We start from the raw sequence: 20,257 nt of genomic DNA on the forward strand, positions 1-20,257 counted from the left end.
CTGGAACGGAGTTGCAGGTAAATGTGGAGGTGTGATTGCATCTCACACGATGGAAAATGAACAATATATACTCTATTTTTCCCATTAAAAGTATTTCCCCCTTTTCTTTCATGGCCGCTAAAAGAAATTATTTCCATCAGGAATTCTGCATTATATTTCATTTTATACAACTGTACAAAAGTGATTCTGAAGGACGGCCAACATGTTTCATTTCAACCTCCAGTCCGACAAATGTTGGCTGAGAACCTACTGGGCGTCAGTGCCACTGGGCAAGGCCAGTCAGAGCCGGCTCCTGGCCCAGGGAGAAGGTGGCAGTTTAGTAGCTCCTCTCTGGCTGGAGAATCCCTTCTCTTGAAGTACAGAAACAAGGTTCGAACTTCCCATACTTCCAAACACTCCAATCAAATGACATAGCCTTCATTTGAGAAAACAGAAGGTCTAAACGGGCCAATTTCCAAGAGACTGCTGTCTCTTTAACTAGTGAATCTTACCTCGTGGGCTTTTATGTCTGGTTTATCAGATTTCTTAGAAAAACAGAAGCATATCAACACAAATTTGACTAGCTCAAACAGTCTAATACAAGGGTCACTTCATTCTCTGCCCTCAAGACAAGAAAATCCACTCAGAAATCAATCCCAATCTGTTTTTTCTATGCTTCTAATAATTTCCAAATTGGCTACATTTTGAGTCAGGTTTACAAAAAAGAAAAAGGAAGAAGAAAGGGAAGGAAAAGAGAAAAGAAGAAAAGAGAGAAGCAGGGAGAACACAACAGGGATAAAAAGAAATCCTGCAGCTCCAGCCGGTGGGGCCAGAGGCGACCCTGGACGTCACGTGACCCAGGTTTGCTGGTTCCCAGTTAGAGTGTCTCTCTGATCTCTCTCTATCAAAGAAATCTACCACCCTGGATCCATCGTTCCCCAACACCCACTCCCATTGCAGCAAGAACATTTCACTTCTTCCCCCTTAGTCTCTGGGACCCTCACCAAATCATAGGACCTAACTTCGGGGTCCATCTAGTAAGAAAACTCTAAAATACTGTAACTAGAGTAAGCCACATGGTCCAGGCAAGCCCAGCAGAGGTGTGCCAGTGCAATCCTTCAGGCCGCAGCCCCCAAGCAACCCCACACTGGCTTACTTCACTTGGAAAAAAACACTCTCTCTTAACTTACAGAATAGTAAAGCCCTGGTCATGGCCATGTGAAAATATTTTATTAGGTATCCTGTAACAATAGCCTTTAAACGTTGAAACCTACAAACAATATATGCTGTTTTCTCTCTGAAGCGCTAACAAAGCCTTTGTTTTAAATTTACCTTTAGTGTGCAATAAGAGTTAATAATCAAATCCATCCCAACCCCCACAAATGTTAAACAAAAAGATAAAAGAAATGCAAATAGCTATTGTCATGGAAAGTTAAAGTACCTGTCTGTATTTTTAAGTGAAAACTATTATCTCTATCAATCAAAATTTAAGAATACAATAGCGCTAATCACAGAAGGTGCTCTGACGGAGTTACTTTCCCTCATTAAAAAAAAAGTATTTTCCCCTTAAAAACTGAGTATAAAAGTCATATACTTACAATTAGATAGGGTATTTGTAATTTTATTATTAAAAACCTTCAGCAGCCTCACTGTTAATAAATGCTTCTAAGTCTCTAGACTGATTTGTACCCAAGAAGACCGAAGTCCCTATATATTTTAATAAGGTTGATAAAATTTTATTTTAATTCTCACTTTCCAACCTGCGGGGGAACAGCACACTCTTCTGTTGAAAAGAGTAACTCAAACCGAGGCAACAGTTAACTGGTAATGAAGACTCCTTTTAGACCTTGGACACAATTCATAGTCCCCGAAATATCTTTACAGAGGACATATCTTCCTGGATGACTCGTCCTTCCGAATTCTGGCATTTCATTTTTGAAATTAAAACTCTAAAAGAATGCAGAATTCTACCAACACACCCCAGAATGAAAGAAGTGCACAGTGCATCAATTTCTGAGTCTTGTTTTTAAATTGACTTTTTAAAAAACACTGGATTAGACACTGAATATGGTGATTTCTAAAGCCAGCACTGGAACAAAAAATAGCAAGACCCCACATAGTAAAACAAACAGCTCAAGATGAAAATTCCTAGAACAAACAGTTAAATCAGGATGCCATTATGCATGCTCGGCCTGGATGGATGTGTCCTCCACCGTGGGGCCAAGAGGCTGTCATCTTCCCCCAGCGAGATCAGATTTCCTTCCCTCCAGAACACCTCCCTGAGCATCACGGGCCACAGCTCCAGTGTGCTATTAATATCAATGAAGAGACGATTCCATTTCCACTGAAGAAAACCCTTCCTATTCCGGCACAGACCTGCGGGAGGACCCTGGCCTGGGTATAGACAATACAGCAGCAGAGTTGCACTGCTTTCTTACAGTTCACTCTTGCACACTTTGAAGCCTTTTAGCAAACAATGGCAGCATTATCTCCAGGATAGTTACAAAACGGGATTTGTTAGGACAAAGAATAATAAAGCTGTTCTCTCTTTCTTTTTCTCTCCCCCCTACCGCCCCCCCCCATGCCCCAAGTGCCTCTCCCTGCCAGTTCAAAATTCAGACACATTTCCTAAAAGGCACCTGTACTTGTCTATTTCAACGGAGCCAGCAAATGACAACAGTCCAGGAACCAGGACGGCTGTCAGGAGGCGCCCAGAAGAGCAGCAAAGTAGCCTCTCAACATTTGTAAAATGAAACAAAAGTATCAGCCTTGGCTTCCAATGCACTTACCCGTTCATGGTGAGGAAGGAAAGCTTTGGGGCCGCAGAGGCAATTTTCACGCAAGGAAGAAAGTTGAGAGTTTGTGAGGGAGAAACTACAGGCACTTGGTAAGCCTGCGGGCTCAGGGCTCCCGGGCTGGCGGCTGTGTGAGGAAGGACTGAAGGTATGTGGGCTAAACACAACAAAAGCCACTGCCTTACTCTAGATTAAATATGCAGGAAGAGGCCCCTTTGCATAAACACAAACACTCAGCAAATGAATAACTGGCTCAATCAGACGCCCGCTGTGTCTTCTACCTGCCCTCTCTCTGACAGGAGACACCGCCGTTCCAGGGGACAAGGACTAAACAGGAGACAGTTACAGGTTTTGTTGCTATACTAACAATTAAAAGGAACTGCATTCATTAGTAATTAAGAACTGACTCGTGGGGAGGTGGTACAGGGAAGGGATACAGTGCTTTTGTTGTATCTACAGCTACTCCTAGAAGAAGTTGGCATGAGACACATCGGAGTGAGACACATAGAGTTTTACTGTAGTTTGCATTTAAGATCACAAACATTCAGTGAGAGTTTTAAACAATCCCATTTTCAGCCACAATTCAAGGTCAAGTATATACCTTGTTCTCTGCTTTACACATTATAAACTGATCCTTGTGAGCCTACAGGAAGGTCTATTTTATACACATAAAAATGTACACACATACATTTGTGTACACGCATATACATGTGTATATATACACGCACACATATATTATCCATGCATGCATTTCTAATTAAAGAGAATAAACCAAAAAAATGCCACTTTACATTCTTCAGTTCACTAATAATTTAAGGAAAATAATTTGAGTCGTCCAAAAATACATCCCAAATGTCTGCCTTTCAAATGTCATCAATCCATGACCATTCATTTAAAAACATTACCCATATATTAGAAAGGATGCTTTTAACTGAGTGGCCTAACCACTTATAATTTCAATTAAATAACATAATTATAGTCAACAATTTTCTCCATTTCGGCAGAAAACGTGCCATAGCTCAGTGTAATTTGTCCTTAGCACTGACAATCGAAGCAAGAGGGGACACACGCAGGCACGAGGAACTCACTGCTGCCGTTACTTGGTGTCGGAGCCCACTCACACTCACCCAGACTCACCGCTTCCTGCGTGTTCCAGCTACACGCTGCTCTTAGCAACTCATTGTTTTTCATAACTTGTGCAGTACTGAATGATTTTGATTGAAACACAAATAAGATTATGTTCACCTACTTCCCTCTAATGCCCCCTGGTACTTCGGGGGCAAACTTGGCTCTGCTACTCCATAGGATGTGTCTAATTGTTCCTTGGACCAAGAAGGGCAGGTCACACATCATTCAGGGCCTCAGAGAGCGCTCTGCGATTATGCCAGCTAGCCACGGGAAACAAGGTGGCTTTCTAGCTCAAAAGCGAGCTTTATTTTATTAATACAACACTGTTTTCTGACTCTTTCTGCCACACAAGCAAAACAATTTTACTGAAAAGTTAAAAAAAAATGACAAACAAAACAACAAAAAGTCCATTTCAAAACATATTATGGCATACCATGGAGACAAGAGAAACAAAATGAAAAGATTCCTAAAGCCCCAAAGAAGAAAACATAGGTTCTCTAAGAGGGGTTCCCACAGAAACTAAAGACTCCTACTCTGTTCACTATTTTGTCTTGAAACGACCTCCCAAAGAACGTGTTAGATAATGACAGTGCTCTAACCTTGATGCAAATAAACCATAGAACAAAATTTCATCAGTGTATCACTAGAAAAAGCCTCTGGCCATCCCCACGGAGCTTCTAATGACTGTTTTGGCAGTTCTGGTGGGTAGTTATGCTGCCCAGCTCGTGGATATCTCATAGGGGTCGAGCAAGCTAAAGGACGTGCTGTTAGTGGAATCCAATATTAATGCTCTGTATCATGCAAACCTGGATGCAACCAAATATATTATACAATTATAGGTCGTATCTGATTCCATAGGTATTAGATACTGTACTCTAAATTAATATTTTAATGAGGACAGTGAAACAAAGACGACAGTCCAGGTAAGGGATCCATGCATTGTGACCCAGCTAAACTGCTGCCAGAGTGCTGGATCCTGGAGCAAACGGCACAGACACAGGGGCTGTGACAAAAATCCGTATTCAAGCTTTAGATGCTGAGTGACACATACTGATGCACAGAATCAAAGATGTCATCCTCACAGAACGCCACTCACTGTAAGCTTGAGAGAGCATGAAGAGGGAAAAAATGGGGGGGGGGGGGAGGGAGTAGTTGCAGTGAGACCTCCAGAAAATAAACAGGGTGTACAGTTTCAAAGGCTGCAGACACAGACATTTCATTGTTCAAGCCAATTATCAGTGGAAAATAATAACAACAGATGGATTCAGAGTCACTGACTTTTCATATGCACTTCATCTCCACGGAACAGATGATGAAACGCGAGAGCTATCTCAAAAAGGCAAAACATCTTTCAGTAAAAGAACTCTACAGTCCAGATGGGGACCTTCTAAGTCTGCTGATTATCTTCTTATAATGTTGTAAGATAGACTTACTAAAACATTTCAAGAACTGATCAGATATGATGCGTACAATGGCTTCATTATTGGAAGGAGTTGCCTCACACTTGTGACTAAACCAGGCAGAGATTTCAATAAGGTTAGGACTGTAAGTTTCCTGTTTTCTCATCAGGGACTGAAGGTTCCAACTAAAACTGGAAATCTATGCACAACAAGAGAATAAACCCTTGCCCAAGGATCCCACATTTGTGCTCTTCTCTTGTTTGAGCAAAGAAAAAAGAGATAAACTGGGACTGTGAAAAGGACACTAAATTATTCTGAAGCATTCCAACATGTTGGGGAAAAAATAGCTCCAAAGCAATTCCTTATTAAAAGCATTCAGTGATAAAATATCATCCCTTATATGCAGTTAGAATATCTTAAATATCCCCTTGCCACAGGTGATCGCAAAATATAATTTGCTTTTAGTAGGAAATAAACATAAATTTCAATGGTGGTGTGATAAACAGTTATAATAAATGCCAACCAAACACATAGGCAAAACCCAGCAACCTGCCCCAAACCACTCTCACTTAAATAGCACCAAGTCAGACATGCTGATAAAACACAATAGGGAAACCACAACCTGAGAACCTGTTAAAAATAATAGAAAAAGTTAAAATGTATAATCAGATAAGCCTCATTACTACTGGAATAACAATGTATCTGTTCTATCTATCTATCTATCTATCTATCTATCTATCTATCTATCTATCTATCTCCATCCATCCACCCACATTCATAATATTATAAAAATCTTTCTGTGAATTGACATAAAATATGGTAGAAATCACTGTGCTAAGAAAAAAGAAAAGCTGATCTGCCCGCTATTTACTAACATAGTTAACATTTAAAAAATATTTTTATGAACACAGTGTTGACTTTACAAGTTTATAACGTAAGCAACAAAAAAAAAATTTAGAGCAAGGCTTTTCTTTCAAAGTACTCTGACAAAAGTAAATTCGTAGCAGAACATACAAGCACGAAGAAAATATTGCCGTGGGCAAAATTCTGCAACTGCTTTAAGAAGCAAACAAGAACACAAAAGATGTGTGATGCAACCATCTGGCCTCCTCTTACTATATCAATGCCTCAACTCTACCCCCCACCCCCTTAGTCAGCCCACACCAATGCCACAAAACCAAATGGCTTCACTTATGTTTCCTGCATTGCAAATTTACACAATGCACTCAGAATGCAAAAGTGGATTTTTACACATAAACTAGTACCTTAATTTTTTTTCTCCCTTCAACGATTTTGTTGTCATTGTTACTTACTTGGAGTAGGACTTTTTTGAAAAACCACTAAGAATTTCACTGTGATAAGTGAAGATTTCCCCACATGGATATATCTATTTAGGCTCAAGAGAAACCCCCCTTCAAAACCTTAATCTCTACCTCCCTGTGTTTTCTGCTATATGCAGATGCTAGATGTGGACATTTTAAAAAAGGATCCTAAAATTATTCCAATTAAACCTTTACTTTTTTCCTTTTTGCTCTAAATTGTGGGTTGTTTCCCCCCATGTATTGGAAATAACTGCACTCATTTTTAATCACCATCCTTGAAAGTCAGCATGCTCACTGAATTTTCCTTGTTTGGTTCATTCTACAAACATTTACTGAGCAACTACTGTGGTGTCAGGAACTTGCCGGACAATGGATGATGAAAATCATTATTTCCCCACATGCTAGCAGAGCCTGCCTGGTCCATTTAACCAGAAACTCTACAGTTTATACAAAAGCTTCCAAATGCTGATAAAGCTGAAGCATTTTATTTATTTATGTACTTATTTGGGCAGGGAGATATAATAGATATTTGAAAAGTCAGGGCACATCTGTAGGTATCCAATTGCTTTCAAAGGTGGGAATTAAAGCTTTTAATGGAAATCTGTTTGGATAAAATCAGTATAGGCCATCATAAATGGTTCCAACAATTAATAATAATAACTGGAAAAAGAGATATCCTGACAGGACAACTCTACCACCCTTGGCTTTTCTGAAGGGCGTGCCAGGGGCAGGATTCTGTATCAGGCAAGCCTTCTCAGTCAGAGTCAAGACTCACGAGGTGGGCAGTGGGTGGGGGCAGGGCCACGTCTGGCTTACATCTGTTTTCTTGCTGACAATGGTTTTCTACCTCCCCTGCATCCCTCTCCGCGGTCCAGGATAACAAGGCCTTGCCTAGATTCTCAGGGGGCTGAGTTTTTGTTCCCTCTGGGCGTGGTCTGCCCAGGACCACAGAGCTTCTGGTGTGGACAGCAGTGGTAATCCTAGGACACACACAGCGAATCCCGCCACGGGTGAGGGATCCCGCTAATTGTTTAAGCCTGCACTGCTGTCTGGCCACCAGTTGGCAGACACAGCTCATGGCTTCCTACCAGACGTAGGTTGCACAGCTGGAGCCAGATGACAAGCTCTCACAGATATTCTTCCCGTGGCCACATCTGGCTTCTGGCGGCTCCAATCTGTAGCTAAACTGATTTTGTTTGGTTTTTCTGGGAAAGTTTGAGCAACAGATAAGACCAGTCATATTAATGTTGACTATGTGCATTTCAGTTTGGGACAAAACATCAGAATATAAACTCCATGAAGGCAAGGACTTTATGAGTCTTGCAAGCTGCATCCCAGTACAGAACAGTAGCTACACATGGCAGTAGTTCAATAAATATGTATGGAATAAATAACACTAACCAGCATGTAAGTTAAATAAAAACATTTCTGTATTTCATTCCAGCTCCTCTATTCCCACTGTTATGTGTACAACACACATAGTGTTATGCTAGAACTCTGGCTGCCCATAGAAAAGACTCCAAGTGAGTCCACGTTAAATTTTATTGTGGGTATACTGACCCAGGGAGAAAGACACTCACGAATGAAGCCATTCACACAGTCAGTGCAGTTGGGAAGACCTCCCAACAATCCTTCCCTGAAAATCACGGTCTCCCAGTATTAACCACATCCCGACTTCATCAGTAAAACTTGGCAGCGATGTGCCCACAGTGCCTGCAACTGACCTGAAAGGAGAAACTTACCTTCTGGCCACCAGGGAAAAGCCAAAGGATGACACAACTTTTCCTGGCACCTTTTCATCCCATTTCCTTTCCCATGCCTCTCTTCCTGAATTCCGTGACATTTGCTGATTCCAGCTCCTTCTACACTCAACTCTGACCCATCCCAAGGCTTTTCCAAAGCTCCCCACCTCCCTCACTCCCACTAAAAATGCCAACATAATTTGGAACCGGGGGGACCCACCCTCCTGGCTCCTTGGCTCCAAAGGTTTCTGATACTTACAGGGTGCTATGCTAACATGGATGGTAGGGAACCTTCAGTCCGTATGACAGTATAGCTCCACTAAATGCCCCAGAACTTGATGAAGCAGGAGGGATACTTGGTAGAAACCTGGCATGGCTGTTCAGAGATGGTGCTGCTCCCCCAGTTCCTCAAACAAGAATGGCTGAAACAGGCAGATGACTCTGACAAGCTTAGCATGTGTCTTCAAGGAAGCAGAACTACTCAAAAGTGCACTAGATGAAGCTGCTGCCTGAACTCACTCCCTTTTCTGTCATGTAAAGTGCAGGGATAGGTGGGCGGGTGTGGACAATCCTTTCCAGCTACATGTAAGTGTCTGAAAGGAGCTGTGTGTCCATGATGAAGGCCTCGGGGGGTTGGGGGTGGGTGCTTCTGGTTCCCCTTGGAAGGAACCACTTACCTCATAAAGGGTGGTTCAGGAAGACTCATCCCTAAAATGCCTCTCCTCCTTTGTTCCTGCTTTTTCGAATTACTTTAAATGTGAGAAAATGCCTTCCCACAATTCGACAATCACAATGAAAGTTTAAGATAATCAAGGGAGAAGCCGTGCAACAGGATGCAAATGATTGGTACCCAGTCCTTAGCTGGCTAGAGTGTAAAAACAACAACAACAAAAAAAAAACAACAACAAAGAAAACAGAAAAATTGTTTCAAGTAGCGAAAAATAGGGGAGGCGCAAGGCTGACAGTGTGAAGGATGCGTATCTTTATTTTTTAACGCGTCCTTCGGCTGCCTCAATTCAAACTCAGATTACAGCACATAGTACTGCACAGTTGATCTAGAGACAGTTCAGACCCTATACAGATTTGAGTGCCTGAGTTCAAAACTCAGCTCTGCTGCTTACTGGCCTTGGGGATGCAGGCAAGTTAGTTAAGTTCTCTGTCCCTAGGGTGCTCATCCATAAAAATGGGCTTAACTGTAGTGCATAATGTGCAGCTGAGGAATAATGCATTAAAGAAATGCTTAGAAAAGTGCCTGGCACATAGCAAGTGCTACAGAAGTGATGACCGCTGTTTTCATAGCTAGGGGTGACATACCTTAAGTAAATCTAAAACTTCCTATGCTTCATTTCTGCCGTCTCTACAACTCATTAATAATATCTGGTTAGGCACCAGGCTACAGACCAGAAAAAAGAAGACAATGTATACCAGATCTCAAACTTCTTAAGAACACAATGCTAAAATAAAATCAAAGTCCTTATTTTCCCCCTCAATGTTAGCTGGAGAATTATAGATTTAAGATTGGGGTCTCATCTACCTCCATGTAGGGAAAGTCATGAGCTGCAAGAGCTACAATCCAAGCTCAGCGTCAGTTGCTTGCCCTGCCAAAGGCCAAAGAACACTTTGGGAGACGTTCGAAGAAGCCAGGAGGAGAATCCAGCCTGGAACCCCAAGGTATCCAAACACATTTTCTTGTACGTTTCAAGTCTGTGCATATAGATTCTATTACTGATTTAGGATCTTAAACAGTTTGTTTATTTTTTAAATGCCTTTCAGCTCACCTCTAATAACATGTTTCTTTGACTTGGTTGAACTATGCCTCAGAAGAATTACAGGCGGGAATATGGCTGGGTGAAAGGTTCAGTGAACTAATCCACACCTGGTCTATGTAAAAAAAAAAGAAAAAGAAAAAGAAAAAGAAAGGCTCATATTTTCCATAAAGAACAAGTCTCTTTATATGAACCAGTTTTTTATTTAATTGCTAAGGCACTTTCCACGCCATACAATCTTTTATGAGCTTCTTCAGTGGGGTGGGGAAAACAATCACCAGCCAGTCATACCTGGAGCATTAATAGTGACAAATAATAATAATAATAATAATAATAATAATAATAATGGAAAAGCACAAAGCCCATTCGGAATAGAAAGAGGTAGATTTATTTTACCAGAAATTCCTTGACCAAGTTTTACCAATGACAAAAGACAAGGATTTCCCCACAAAAGCAGTCTGGGGATCAAGTGAGATGTATTGTGTCTTCATGACCAAAATTCAAGTTCTTCTGCACCGATTGTGTGACCCAGACTTTTAAATGTCAGGAATGAGGCTTAGATGGGAAAAATCTCAGATGAGAGAGAAGAATGAACACATTTTAGAGCTGAAATGTACCGCTCTGGGGGTCTAAGCAAGGCACCCCCACCTGGGCGTAGAGTCAGTATGAGACTGAGCCAAGGAGGTGATGTGGGTAAAAGCCGGGAGAAGAGAGCCTCTGACTCCCAACAGGGGTGGAAAATCAGGGGCTAGAAAACGTGGCTGCTAGAAACACCAGTCACACCACCTGAAGCTAGAACCTAAAGAAGCTTTCTTCTAGAAAGTCATGACTTCAGCTCTCCAGGCATCTTGTTTTTTCCTCTCACTTTTATTATTCCTAAGAAAACTCCTTCTAATCAACTCTGGTTTGAAGTAGGTGGAAAAAGAGGTATTTCCATACTTTATTTAAGAGGGAACAAAGAGAAGTGGAAAGAACAAAGGGAAGTGAAAGGCACGAGAGGGAATTTCTACTCCTGGATCCACTACCGTGTTTCCCCTAAAATAAGACCGGGTCTTATATTAATTTTTGCTCCAAAAGATGCATTAGGGCTTATGTTCAGGGGATGTCATCCTGAAAAATCATGCTAGGACTTATTTCCGGTTAGGTCTTATTTTCAGGAAAACACGGTAGGAGAAACTCCTTGTGACTCAGCTAGAATCTTGTAAGACGCTTTCCTTCTCTAGACTTCAGTCTCCTCATGGGGCAAAAGAGTGGTACTCAGGGATGGAGTCCAACTGGGACATGGTGGTCACCTGAATGAGTTATTAAAATACTGAAACGCCTGTGTACTAGTTGGAAAACAGCATTTGCACCGAGCTATTTTAGTACACGCTCGGCCACTACTCTGACCTTCCCAGAATCCTGCAAGGCACAGCAGGATCCCCAGTGCCATGCGTGCAGGCTGTGCCTATCGTTCATCCCGGAGGGCCCCTATCTGTGCTGCACCTGTTAGCTCCTTGGACTATCACCTCAGATGCTCTGACAGGTCCTTTTCCAAAGCTAGGATGCAAAGGCCACCAGGGCCAGCTTATGCCCTAGAGGAAGCCACAACCTGGGACCCAGAGAGAGACAAAAAGGCTGCGACCAGCAGTGCAGTGGACCCACAAGGGGCCACCTCCTCCTAAGTTACTTCCCCCACGGGGGCATCTGTATGTAGGCCTATACTCATTAAGCAAATCAGTGGAATCCTAGGGCAAATTCTTAGGGCTCAATTTGTTTTCAAAAGCTGGAAAGAAATACATCATTGTGAAACAACTCTCAAAGTGAAATCCTGAGCTCTGAGGGAAATTACCAACACATGTAATCAAATTATATTTACCACGGAAATTTCTAATAGCTCATACTTCTACCCTGCTTTTATAACTCTTTAGGAAAAGGAATATTTCTCTATTCAATGTTCCAAATTTCCACAGCAGAGTTGTGGCATTATACATGCTGAAATACATAGGAAAGAAAAAAAAGTTTCCCATTATTATCATTTCCTTCAACCCTCTATTCCTTCTATGCCACCATTACTCAAAAGTCACTCATTTTTCTGGCTGACATGACGCCATACCGTCACTTGATCAGGTGTGGGGCACCACAAGGTATGAATAAATACTTATCCACAACCGCATATTAAATGGGAATTTGCAAAGGCGAGCTCCGGAGACAAAGACGTTTCTATATAGAAATATTAACTAAGAATTTAAGTAAATGGCCCCACTGGAGAAAAAAAAGTTCTAAAGCAGCAATATAAACTATATTTAATAGTAACAAAAAATATTTTCCTTTTGGGAAAGCAATTTGGGCTTCTAAAAGTTACTGCCTTTCACATGACTTAGTACAGTATGCCTAAATTATTTCATTTCCTAAAACACAGATGCTAGGCCCAAAAATTCTACTTTGTGAGAGTTAATTTTTTAAATTAATCTTCTCCCAAATATAATACTCAAATAAAAAACTATTTTGGTACCTCCCTCCCCCCACAATTGTTATTTTCTTAAGCACTTGAGTATCACACATCCCAAAGAACATATGTTCCCAAGGAAAGGAAAAAAACAGGCTCTAGAACTAATACACAATGAAAAATAAATTTAAAGCAGCCTTCTGGTCTGACATAAGAATATAAAAATGATATGAGCAAGAACAGCTTAGTTTACATACTTTTCAGTCACAGCTGCTGCTCCGAAACCACAATACCTTTAAAATGACATTTTAAGGAAACAGATACGGCATGGCTTTCGCCATAGCTAGATGGAGCTAACACTGAATTAAAGGGGCTTCTCCTGTTATTCACGTACTTGATACAACCCTGTACACTGGCACAATTAAAAAGAAAAGAGTGACTCATGTTTAAATAATGTACTGATAAACAGAGCAAATTACAAATAACTCTACGCAGCAACATTTTCTTTTTCCCCCTTTAAAGCCATAAGACTCGGAAATCTTATGATTCACGGCCCCGACAATCATTATTGTCGGGGCCGTGATGCTGCCAGAGTTTTGGGGAGAGAGGGAACAAGTCCACTCTTCTTGGTTAATATTTAACTGGGTTCTCCACATTTCTTGGAGAGACCTCTGCACGTCCAGTGACAGGCCCATGAGAGGCTCCTCTCTCTGCAAGAGATGCAGGCACTTCCCTGAATAAACGAAAATAACATACAATTAAATCAGACTGTTCAATTAATAAATTACTTCGATGGACCTTGCAGGCCAAGTCCTCTTTAATTACATAATTTAAAAAATATTTGCACATTGCAATCACTGAAATTGGCTTTGAGGTTTCATAATACATACTTAACACTTGAGTTAGAGAACAAATTTATTTAATGAATGCAGGCCTAAGTGCTAGAAGGCCACACTACTCAAACTGCAAAATCACTTAGCACATCCTCAGAAAAAGCAAATAAACTTTCCCACTATTTGGACGCAGACTGCTGTTGAGTATCAGGAGAGGCTGGCTGACTTTCTGCGTTTTCTCTGTCATGCGTTGCCTGCAAATCTGACCATTTTGAGAGGTAATTAGAATAGAGCTAATGGACAAAATGGTTCTAGTTAAAGATAAATTAAGGATAAACTAAGATGGAAGATGTCAAGAACCTAGTAGTAAAAACCTTTTCAGAGTAAAACAAACAAAAGCGTGTCCTCTTCCCATTTTTCACTTCTCAGGACACCAAAATGCACCACACAATAACATGGTTACTGAGTGTGAAGGTGTGTGCCACTGGGAAAGCACACACAACTCAGGGGTGAGGAAGACTGTCCTCAAAAGGATGGCATCACATGGAACCCAAAAGAGGGCAGAAACACGCTCAAGGGCTGTGCTTCTGACATTATTGTCGGGGCCGTGATGCTGCCAGTAAGCACTTGAGCTCTTTGGCACCACAACTGCTTGACCTTCACATTTGGGTGGAAATCTTTCTCAAATACATATGCTTCCAATAACCACTCCACGCTTTACACCCACAAGGACCTCTGAACTTTCTGAGCAGCCGTGTGGGGCTGACTTTATTGACACCCACACCCCCCCAGACCACATGGCAGGTTGTTATTTGTTATTTGTTATTATGAGGAGCGGTTTTTCTCCGCATAGATTTCGGTCCTGCACCATCCAGCCTGCTGTGCTCCCACTTGACTGTTCTGCTTTCCTCCAAAAAGCCTCTAACTTAGTGTTAGTTAACTGCCACTTAGAAAGGCATCTAACTTTCTGAAATTTAATTTTTTTCAATAAGGTTTAAGTAGAAGATTCTGGTGAGAACTTGAAATCTCTGTTATCAAACAAAATAAGCAAATTCTTCTCTTAGTCTCATGTCCCCTTCTCATCTCCTCGCATTCCCAAATTTCTGGCAAGAGTCGCTGACACTCCTGATCTCCATTTATTCACCTCCCACACCTCCTTCAGTCCTCCCCATAGCACTGCGACCCCTGGGGCCAAGGTCATCCAGTTTTCAGTCTCTTCTGATCTGGTCTGCTGGCTCCATTTGGCAGGGCTGACCCTCTCTTCTTCTCCAATACTTCTCCGCTGTCCTCCCTGGGACTTTGGCCTTCCATTATCCCCCAAGTTCTTCACACCCTCCTTTCCTCCAACTACATCTCCTCCCATGGTCCTCCCCTCAGTGAAGTTACCACCATCCACCAGCAAATGAAGCCAAACACTGTCTTGGAGGCAGCTCTGACGCCTCCTGCACCACACCCAACAACAGATCAGTTCCAGTCTCTTTGCTTCATCCCAGGTGGGACTCACAGCCTGCACAGGACAGCCTTGCATGGACTCCTACAATTGCCTTCTCAAGCCTCTTCCCTGCCCTTGGACTTGCTCTCTTCAAACCTGCCCGTACGGAAGACAAACGAATCCAATAAAATGGAAGCTTACAAAGTTTTCTCAATTCCTGGATCGCTTCCCTAACCATATCTTCATATCTTTGAAACCGGGATGGCTCTCGCAATGGATGTGGATGCTTAATGTCACAGCCTTCCCAAGTGCAAGTCCCACCACTGCTCACAACATCCTTAGCCTCCTAAGGCCCAGGAGGTCAAGTTGAAATGTCCGAAGGTACTCAGAGGGCCCTTCTAGATGTTGGCCACAGCCTGGTCTTCTGGTCGCACCTCTTGCTATTCGTTGATGTCCTTTCTACCTTCAACAGACTCCACTGCACATCGCTGCGCCTTTGTACAGAGCCACCTTCCACAGATCACTCTGCCCCTCTTCTCCTAGAGAAGTCACCTGTCACAGCTCGGGCATGAATGTCACGTCCTCCAGGAAGCATTCTCTAACCTCTCTTTAGATCTATGCTCTGTTATTTGTTCTATTTGCATACATATTAGTCCTTGTCCTAATATGACAATGATTCCATCTCATTATAATGCTCTAATCAACAGTTTCTCCTGGTATCTTGTATGCCTATTCTATTAAAGGCACTTAATGCATCTACTTAATTACTTAATTATTTGAGATATAATTGACATACAACATTATACTAATTTCAGGTGTACAACTAACATATCTTTTTGAATGTAAAAGTTGATGAACTTTAATAAACAAAGTTAATGACAATAATTCTTCAGTTCCTTCACAAAATCAACTCTTCTCAATAAATAATCTTAGTTCCTCTCCCCACTAAAATCATTCAGCAAGGTGAGGTCAGGCAGATTGCGTCTGCATAGTATTTGTTTCCAGCTCTAAAGATATAAAAAATGTTATCACGGATGATATTTATGGAATGGCTGAGATATAAATGGAAGAAAAAAAATCTTATGTTTTCTTGAAGTAAAATTACTTTATTGTTCATAATATGATATAAAGAAAATAGAATGAGCAAGGAAGCTATAAGGATTTAATCAAATAGACTTCTTATAAATAAGAATTGAGATTCACTATCAACCAAAAATGCCATTACCCTCCCACGACTAACAGTAGCCTAATTTAAACTCTGCACCAAAAAAAGCTTGCAGGTTATAAGACAATTTTACATTAAGGTCTCAGATGAGCCTTGATGCCATTTCCTTTCATGGACCTGTGGTCTCCTCAACTTCAGTTTTAATAATATCGTCAGCATCCCACCTCCAGCATCTCAAACTTTACAGTCAGCCTTCAAAATAGTGTACATGAAAGAGCTGTCATGGGTCACACCTTGACCTCCCATCTTTGGCAGATTTGGTACTGGTGTTAAAACAAGAAACTTGTACCAGCCAGCAATAGCCCCAGGCTTAAGAAATGTATCATTTAAGTGACCAAAGGATAAAAGCCAACCTCTGGAAATATGAAATGACAAATAGGGCCAAAGAACATTCTCTCCAGGGTTCATATTTTCAGAAACACAGAACTAAAAATATCAGAAGAAATTTGTTTAGTGTAAGTAAAGAGAAATGGCAGATGCAATCAGATGTTATTTTCCATAGTTATGACTTAGATGAGTCATTTAACTTTTCTAGTCCTCAATTCCTTTACCTGTAAAATGGGGTGGGGGGGGGGGTCTCTGTGAGTCAAATGTGATCATGTGTGTTATGCTCATAGGTAGGCCTTCATTTAGGTATGTGTTTGCAGAGGTGTGTGAAGGAGAGAAAACAGTGATTGTTGTTACAACTCCTATATTAGCCATTCAGTCGTTTAACAAATGTTCGTGAACACCACTCTGTGCCACTGGGATGTAAAGGAGAATAAAAGTTGGTCCCTGCCCTCAAGGAACTTATAGCCAAGATGTGTGCTGTCCAAAACAGTTGTATTAGTGGATATTTAATTAAATCACATGTGGATATTTTAATTAAAATCAGTTGTATGAGTCTCATTTCTAGTGCTCAAGAGCCACACGTGGCTGGTAGCTACATACTGGCTAGCATATTGGATAGTGTCAACATTTTCATTATTGCAGAAAGTTTTGTTGAACAGCTCTGACCTAGAGGGGCAAGACAGCCAAGTATGCAGGTAAATTTTAATATACTGTGATAAGTGATAATTTGGCAGCAGTAAAGATGTTCTAATGGTGGTGATGTTCTTGAAGAAGAGGTAAATTTTGTTTTTCTAGAGCAGAAAAGGGGGAGGCGGGGGAGCAAACCACATGCACAAAGGCACAGATCATCAAGAGGCACTGGCCTCCAGGAGGGACGGGCAAGCTACTCTTGGTGACTGGACCAGGAGAAGTGGCTGGGCTCCAATGAGGGGCCTCGCAGGCCAAGAAGTGAGGACTGAACTCAGAACACGGGGGTCATGAAGCGGTCCAGTGGCCCCCAGAACACAAGCCATGCAGTACTTGGCAGCTCTGAGGTGCACATGAGAATTCCTCGAGGAAGCTTCTGCACCTGCTGACGCCCGAGCCCTGACCCTGACTGAATTCAATCTATTTCTGGGCATGGGGCCCGGACCTCAGGAAGTCTTAGTCCCGAAGTGACTGCAATGCGACCAGGGTTGAAAACCAATGAAGATGACAAAGAACTGGGATTGTGGTGAAGCTAGAGCAAAGAAGGACAAGAAAGAGTCTACCACAGCCGTCCTAACAAGGGGGCATGGGGACCTCACTGAACACAGGAAGGGGGAGGACCAAGAGCAAATGCTGATTTGGGTCGAAGTTTCTAAGATAGAATTAATCTGACCCAGAAACCAAGAACATGAGCAACTGGAGAAGAAAAAATAGAATACAATACAATATTAGAACTTCTATCCCGTGGCAATAATGACCAACATGAAGCATGCAGAAAAGTGAGCACGTGTGGGAGGGGAGGAACGACACCAGTTCTAGAGGCATTTGCCTCGGAGCATCTGGTGGAAAGGCCGAGGAGGCCAGAGGAAAGATTTGCCTGTATTCTGCTACAGAAGTCGGCCAGAGAGTGGGGCACAGAGGACGTGTGAAGAATTCTTGCAGACTGTAGAGTACAATATTTTCCTTAAAACTTCAGCCTATCAGAATAATAGAAAAGACATGTACTTTTAAAGTTCTGTTCCTCTCCATCTGCTCCACACTGTGGCTCACTGCCCCCATCTGCCTGGCATCACCAACCTGCCACAGGCATCCTGTCCCCCACACAACTACTGGTTGGTGGTATGGCCTCAAACAAATCATGTGACTCCCCAGGCCAGGGCTTCAATGTCTTAACAGTAAACGGAGAAAGCTGGACTAGAACTAGAGGCTACCATGGGGTCCCTTCAGTTGAAGATTCTATGATACATTACATTCTACAGAACAGAAATTATATATCAATTTATAATAATTTCTAACATTTGTAATGCCATTAATTTATATAAAATTATATTTATTTGTATTCTACAAATGCTATATATTCCTGAGATTATATACATACATTTCATAAATTATATACAGATTCCTATAAGTCATATACATAAATTTCCTTTGTCCTAAAGCTAGTCACCAAAAAGACATACTCAACATATTGTTTACTCCTGGATCCAAGTTTTGTTCTGTTTTTCTTTTGCAATGCTAAGGTAAGGGGCTGCAAACTCCTATACCTATAGGGACAGAGGGTCACATGAATGAGTAAAGCAGTCCAGAGGAGACTGACAAAGTCTAGGCCATGCCCCAGCTAAAGACAGCGGCTACTATCTGGCTCCAAGCCACAGCTGCCATGCGGGAATGTGGACCAGTGTTGTTCACATTTTCCACAAAACTCAGAAATCCAGGATTGTTCGAAGTATAATCTCTTGATATTTAAATGCTGGGAACCAACAGAAATTATTTTAAAATGTGTGGACCAAACCCAACAAACCTGAGGCTGCCAGGCTGTAATCTGCCCCAAGGTATGTCATCCTTCTGTGGCTTTAAACCTCAAAAACATACCAAGAAAGAAACCTTCTCAAGTTCCTATGCCAGTTCTGACCACTGGTTTTCGTCTAAGGAAGTTGGGCCAGCAGCAGCCCGGAACTGACAGCTGCCTTTACTCCGAGTGTGTATAACGAAGCCTCCTACAAAATGCATTAATTTTTATGAAACATTTGTGTCGGTCTGAATGGAGACGAGAACATCTGATAAATAAATTCTTTGTGTACCAAATATCAGGTGGATTTTAACACTTAGAGATAAAAATGTGATGATTTATATTCTGCTGATAGCAGCCATATATCCCTCAGTGTATTCAAAATAGAAAAATACTTTTTTTTGGCAGCAATATCACTCTATTTTTTGTTTTCAAACAAGGAAAAAATCCTTCTCTTTTCATCATGGTTTCTTTTTAAATGTGGAGTACTAAGCAGTCTGGTACACATTAGCAGAAGGCCAACCGTGCGTGGAATACACCCTCACTTCTTCAGAGAACAATGAAACGTTCCACTGCTACAGAGCAAAAGAGGGTAACTGATCATAGAAAGGGGTCTGCATTCAGAAGGGGTGTCCTGTACATACCCAGTGATTGAGAAAGCCACAAAAAGCATCCAAAAAAACACAGATGAAAAACAACAATCCAATAATAATTATAATAAAGTTCCTGGTGATGCCAGAAAAAGCCCGGTGGCCACCTGGGTTTCCAGTTCATCCTATAATGATTGTGATGGCAGAGCTGAGGGTATTCTGGTGCTCAACACAAAACCTGTAACAGTTCTTCAAGAAGGAAGAATGTGTTTTTAAAGAATAGGAGTAAGAAAGAGTTTAGAGCCACCGGGCATAAGATTCTAGTTTGTCTAAGTAAATGCAACAAATGCAAGAAAGGCTTTCTTGTCATGCTCATGAGCTGTACGTCTTAGGTGAATAAATATTAGGATAAGTTTTTAGCTAACCCCTAAAACCCACTAGTGGTTGGGAGAAAAGAAGACAACAAAGGATGTAGGAGTTGGGAAAAATGAGCTGTGCTAGGCTGTCTGGTAAGGAGATTCTGTAGGAACTCTAAATCTTGAGGGACCTACAAGAAGGGGTGGAAAGAGATGATAAACCAAAGTAATAATGGTGGCAGCAGGAACAGAAGGGTAATTAGAAAGCAACACTTTATGTGTATCACGCACAGCACTGCACTGTTGTTACTCCCATTTAACAGACGAGGAAAGTAAGGTCCAGCAGGGTGAACAGGTCCAAGCCATACAGTTAATAACTGGCAGAGCGTGGATTTGAATCCCACTGTCCGAATTGGAAGCCAATCTCAACCATGTGCTATGTTGTCTCTCAAAAT

General features: G+C 41.6%; 1 protein-coding gene across 7 annotated transcripts in view; it reads right to left on the bottom strand.

Moving 5' to 3' along the window:
* Positions 1-20,257, bottom strand: part of FOXP1 (forkhead box P1) — a 409,891-nt gene that overhangs the window by 319,988 nt on the left and 69,646 nt on the right. For 2 of the 7 annotated variants that reach the window (XM_019746867.2, XM_074313284.1), the window contains exon 1: positions 2,769-2,934. The exons of the other annotated variants lie outside the window; for them this stretch is intronic. The gene's annotated coding sequence lies outside the window, so the exon portion shown is untranslated. Of the gene's footprint in view, positions 1-2,768; positions 2,935-20,257 lie in introns of those variants that run through there. 7 annotated transcript variants of the gene reach the window in all.

Source organism: Rhinolophus sinicus, linkage group LG10 (assembly GCF_036562045.2).
Source record: "Rhinolophus sinicus isolate RSC01 linkage group LG10, ASM3656204v1, whole genome shotgun sequence".
Classification (NCBI taxonomy): domain Eukaryota; kingdom Metazoa; phylum Chordata; class Mammalia; order Chiroptera; family Rhinolophidae; genus Rhinolophus; species Rhinolophus sinicus.